This window comes from Ischnura elegans, chromosome 3, assembly GCF_921293095.1.
Source record: "Ischnura elegans chromosome 3, ioIscEleg1.1, whole genome shotgun sequence".
NCBI classification, from domain to species: domain Eukaryota; kingdom Metazoa; phylum Arthropoda; class Insecta; order Odonata; family Coenagrionidae; genus Ischnura; species Ischnura elegans.
This window is the reverse complement of record NC_060248.1, coordinates 87,805,364-87,811,587: the sequence shown is the minus strand read 5'-3', so window position 1 is coordinate 87,811,587 and position 6,224 is coordinate 87,805,364.

Here is a 6,224-nt window from a genome sequence, read left to right as displayed (position 1 = left end):
TCTATTAAAAAATGCTCTTCAATTTCTATCACGTTGAGGTGTGAACGTTGGATCAAGATCAACTCAATGGAATAGGTAAAAACTCTAATTACATTCTATGAATATGACCTCTACGAATGGGAACCTATCTTATTTTCTTTATTTTTCTTCACAGTGTAATTTACGCTATAATTCATCAGTCGCGTGTTGCATGAGACATTGGCTTTGTATGCCGGACATGGTTAAGTGAATATTGGCAAGATCTGCTGTAAAATGCTCTTGGATTTCTATCATGTTGGGGTGTGAATTTTGGATACATTAAAACGCAATGGAATAGGTAATGATATTTGAAATTTAATTTTACGATTACAACCCCTTTGATCTGGGGCCTAAGTCTGTAACTTCGTTTTCTCCCGAGTTGGGAGAAAATAGACTCGTGAAGCACCCGTTTCATCCAACTGAAGTCCGTAACTCGTTTCTCCCGGTAACGGAGAAAACTTTCTCCCAGTAACGGAGAAAGTTTCTCCTGGAGAATATCTTTCTCCCGACTGAAGTCCGTAACGCGATTCGGAGAAACTGACGCACCCTGGACGGGTGCTCTACCGAGTTACAGACTTGGGTCGGGAGACAATTTTGGGCGAGAACTCCCATTAAGTGTGTGCCAAGCTGCGACAACGTACTAGTATTTTTTTTTAAATAGTGCATCTTAACGCGTCAACGACAGAGTTTCTGAATCCGTCAACGGCGCCACAAGGCGCCATGGACAACGATTCGCCGGAGTCGCCGGACTCCGTCTGGGAATTCGAGCTTCCACAGGAGGATACAGCCAAGTCGCCACCAGTATCCGCGTCATCATCGCCAGGAGAGAGCCAACAGCCGGACAACCCAGTTCCTGTCTCGGTGAGTCATGGCATTAACCCCACTCCCTCCCATGTGGTCCCAGAGTGTAACAGTGATTCAGTGCAAATTTCGATCCATCCTGACAAGCTCTTAGATGCAAAAGTGCGCGTCATTCTCGGCCTTCCGCCAATTAGTCAACCACCCTGTTCATCGGATGATCAATTCGTTCGGCCAAAAAAGCGCTGCCGCGTCGGAACTCCACCGCTGCCAGAACCAGAGACTACCGTCAACCAGTTCGCCGCCCTCGACGACAACGCTGATCAATTAGGCCCTCTGTCAGAGATGACAGATTCCGCGGCGCCTTACAGCCGCCTTACGAGGGTCCGTTCGAGGTGCTTCAGCGAGGCAGCAAAGGATACGTGCTGCGCATTCGTGGGCGAGAGGTGATGGTCTCCATCGACCGCCTCAAACCCGCTTTCACCGCCGCTGAGGACATCCCTTCAACGCCTGCAGCTCCACCCATGACCATTCTTCGGCCACTCCGGGAGGCCGCAACTCCGACGCCTGCCGAGACGACCGAGCAGCCACCATTACCCCAGCCTGACGGGAGGGCGCCGGCTGCCGATGGCCGCAGAACTAGATCCGGTCGAAGAGTCCATTTCCCAGCACACCTTCGCGACTTCGCTACCTAACTCCCCATGACCACCCAACCTTCAATCCCCTTTCCGTTTCTTTTTTTTCTCTTTCAGTATCATTCCAGATCTCCAGAGCTCTGTCACTGGTGAGGGGGTGATGTGGCGGGCGTTCAAACCACAGCGCGCCACTGCCGGAAGGCAGCACCGCCTGGAGGGAGACGGGCGGAAGGCCCTTGGCGCCAGCAGGGTAACGGGACCCGGAGGATTTGGCGCCCTTGCACGGAGTAGCGTCCTGACCAGCTCGAGAGAGACGCTGACGAGAGGGCAATGGAGAAGGACTATCTCGCGTGAGAGACATTGAGCAAGTGTATCGCTTACCAACGCAATAAACGTGGTCGAAAATACTTTAGTGTGTTAATTGAGGCGAGGTTAATATCGCAACCCTAACCTTCCCTTCACCCCCTATAACAAAAACTGTTCGGACCCCATTGAAATGCTCGAATACAAGTCAATGAAAAAGAAATATAAACGTCTTCTTCAAGATGCTAAAAGAACTTTTAATGATCACAGAATATGTAATGCCGGAAACAGATCAAAAGAAATATGGAAAATTATCAATGAGTCAAAATTTCCAAAATTGCAACCACTAACCTCAAATTACTGGATTCCCAAGGTGACATACTTGAGGATAGTTCTGAAATTGCCAAGGCTTTTAATGACTTTTTCACATCACATCAGTTTTTCAATTTGGCTCATCAAAGCACTTGTAGACAATCATCAAGCCAATGTAATTCTCTATTTCTTCGCCCATGCTCTGACAGTGAATTAGCTAATATCCTTCACAAAATGGCGAATAAATACACCACTGGTCCAGATGGCATTACTCTCATCATCATTAAAAAATCATTTGATGCCATCAAAAACCCTCTTCTATTCTTAGTCAATGAATCGCTAAGGCTTGGCCAATTTCCATCACCACTTTAAAGTACCAAAGTCATCCCCTTCTATAAAGGTAAAGGCAATCAACAGCACATGAGCTCATATAGACCAATATCTACACCGAATCCATTTGGTGAAATCTTTGAAACAGCTTTTTATGCTCAACTGATTACATACTTAGAATCTCACAACCTATTATCCACCTCACAGCATGGATTTAGAAAATCCATGTCCACTACCACCGCTACCTACCATAGCATCAATAAAATATTGTCTGACTTAGACAGTAAAGTAGAATCTCTTGTTTTATTAATCAATTTCTCCAAGGCCTTCGATTGTATCAATCACCACACATTGCTATCGAAACTTCAGCAACTTGGCATAAGAGGTACTCCATTTAATTGGATAAAATCATTTCTAAATAACAGACAACAGAGTGTTTATGTAAATAAAGAAGGAACACCTCATACATCACCCTAAAAAACAATTTCCTGTGGGGTTCCTCAGGGATCGGTTCTGGGTCCAGTGCTCTTCCTAATATACATAAATGACCTCCAAAAGCTGCTGCATTCCGTGCCAAATACACTCCCCATATTATACGCTGATGACGCAAATGTCTTGGTGTCAGCATCTTCAATTGATAGCCTGGTGTCACGTACGGGCCAACAGTATTATCAACCTCTTACAAGAATGGAGCAATAACAATTTTCTTCTTCTTAATAAAGAAAAAACAAATCTAAACCATTTTGCTAACAAAAATAAGCCTTCATCAGACATTTCAGTGTCTCTTGACGGTACAATGATTCCCCGGAGCAACAAAGCCTCCTTCCTGGGGGTTACCCTTGATAGCAGTCTAAGTTGGGACAGCCATGTTTCCAGTCTATGTAAATAAACTCTGTGCAGTGTGCTTTTTGGTTTGCTCGATTAGGTCAACCGTTAACAAAGAAGTGCTAATCTCAATCTATTATGGTGAATTCTATTCCCACATTATTTATTGCATCTTTTTTTGGGGCCCTTTTACCTGTGCTCATGTTGTTTTTAAAATATAAAAGAAGATAGTGAGACTGATGTGTAGTGCACCCCTTAGAGCTCCATGTCGCCCTCTTTTCAGGAAACTCTCCATTCTCCCAATTCCGTGTGTTTACATGTTTAGTGCAATCATCTGTACTAAACCCAATCTTGGTTTGTATGCTACCAACGATAGTATTCACGACCACTACACCAGGAACTCTAGCACTTTACATGTAAAGTTCATCAGAACCAATAAAACCAGCCTTTCCCCCCTCAACATGGGACTACTACTATACGACAAGCTTCCTAAAAACATTTAGAGCTTGGAAAAATGTCTACTTTTAAATTTAAGGTGAAGGAGTTCTTTTAGATACATTTATTTTCTTCTATTGACAAATAATAAACTATGTAAATATGTTCTGTATGGGTAATGTTAATTATTATTTCCTTAAATGTCTTTTTTTGTCGCTAAACATTGACGTGACGTATAATATGGAACATGTATGTACCAAGATCTCCATGCAAATAAATATAATTATTATTATTAGTTCCTCAGGGTTATTGCTATGACTTCTTAGTAGCTGCATAGGCTGCACAGTATCTGCAACAACCGCCAGCCTGACTGCATACATAACAACCATCAGCCCCCCAATACAATTTCATCTCCCATTAACCAATCTTTGTCCTATATTTGGGGAATCAGAAGAATTGTTGTGTTGAGACAGAAAAACTTGTGAAGATAAATTTTGAAAAACAGAATTTTACTGTGTCTGTTGCTTCTTAACCCATTTTCCCCAACGGTGCAAGTTTTCCTTCTCTTAATTCGATGAGAATATGCAATTCACATCTTTTGCTTTTGTAGTTCAGTGGTTTGTGAGGCATTGATCTTTTTATTGAAGGTATTGCATTAGGTTTGTTTCTGCATTAACAATTTCCTAAGGTAAGAATGATCTAGTTACCACAGTTGACAGGCCACCTAAAAGCAAGTGACTCAAGCAAGCACGACTCTGTCACAACTCTCTCAACATGTGCAGCTGGTGCTCCCGAATCAGCAGTTAGGGGCTGCTCCACCACCACCGTCACCGGAGACGAGAACCTTCCCGCTCTATGCAGGGAATCACCCCCGGCCTGCATTCATGTACCAGAATCAGAGGAGTGTGTTGTATGCTATGTGTATCTATTTCAATGCTCTACTGTTTAAGTGCTTTTCAATTTTCTTATGCTTCCGTTCTGTACGTCCATTGAAAAACAAAAATGTTGTGGGGACATGTGACTAGAGAATCTCTCTTTTTAAGACATTTTGCAGAACATAATTACATTAACATAGTGAATTCATTTTCCATCACCCGAACTACATTTAAGGAGAATCCCCTAAGCAGAGAACTATAAATAACTGCTAGATATTGTTAATACCATTAGTACATCTCCCCTTATCAAGGAAGGGAAAGGATCAGTTTCAGGAAAATACTATCAATGGTAATATTTTGGAATAAGCTATCAAAGCATGTACTAAAGTTTGGTCACATCATTGTAAATTGTCAACTAAGGATGTCATTTTATTAGGAATAATAACTTCCATTCACATGAAACCAGGAGATGTAATGACATTCATACCAAATTATAAACTTAACACTGGAAACAAGAGGACTGAGTTTGTGTGTGCAAAATTGTACAACTAATTACCTTTATCCATTGAAGTACAGATAGTTTTAATCTTTTAAAAAAGACAGCTACAGCATATGTCCTAGAGAAGTGTTTTTATAGTGTAAGAGTATCTATTTACTGAACTGTCACCTTTACTGTATGAATTCCTCTTTAGACGTGCCCTATACACTTGTGATTGTATCATGATGTATTGTGTCCTCTGGGCAAATAAATATTATTTATCAAAAGAAGTTGAAATCATATCTCATCCCTATAACAACAGCCAATAGAGACCCCTATTCAAGGAGATTAAAATTTTGCCTATGCCTTGGAAGCGCTACATAGATCAGCTTGTGACAGTTGGGTCAAAACCATCAGCTGATCATTACGTGGATGTATCTTATGTACCAGATGTGATGGTACAGGAGCAGGCTGGTAGCAGGGAAGGAGCAGACATAAATAAACACTCCTCACATATCACATGCTCAAGCCCAAGAATGAATTCCAGCACTAACACCCCTCATCCTTCCTTGCCCCATCCTCAAACTACTGCGAACAAATGCAGCCTTCCCTTGCAAAGGCCAAGTATGCCACAAGAATATAGATATCCACAATGGGAAAGGAAGCCTGTGATAAGGATGGTCTTGTGAAGTCAAATAATTGTCTACCGTTGTCTTTCATTCACACGAAACTTGCTTCTAATTACGTACTTCTCAAAGTTAATGCAGGAGGAATGCAGTATACTGATTATCCACCAAAAATGGCTCTTAACATTCATCCTATAGATAGCCTCCTATAGATAGCATAGATATAGATAGATCAGCTGTAATCCTTAGCATGATGCGTGCTTTGCCCTGCATAAATAAGGCAACTCTAGAACTGGCATTTGACTTGATATATGTATTACAATAAGTACCAGTGTAAATTTCCTCTCGTCTAAAGGTCAGTTCTCGAGATGTATTCTTTACCCTTTTAGTCGCCTTTTACGACAAGCAGGGATACTGTGAGAGTATTCTATATACCCCCTACCCACTGGGGTTGCAGCCAGTCCTCAAAACAAAATAGTCATAATCATGCATTAACTAAACATTTAAAAATTTTGGCAAAAACAATAGACAAGTACTACTGAAAAATACACTTGAAATGAGAAACTTAAAAGATTACACCACTATCTGA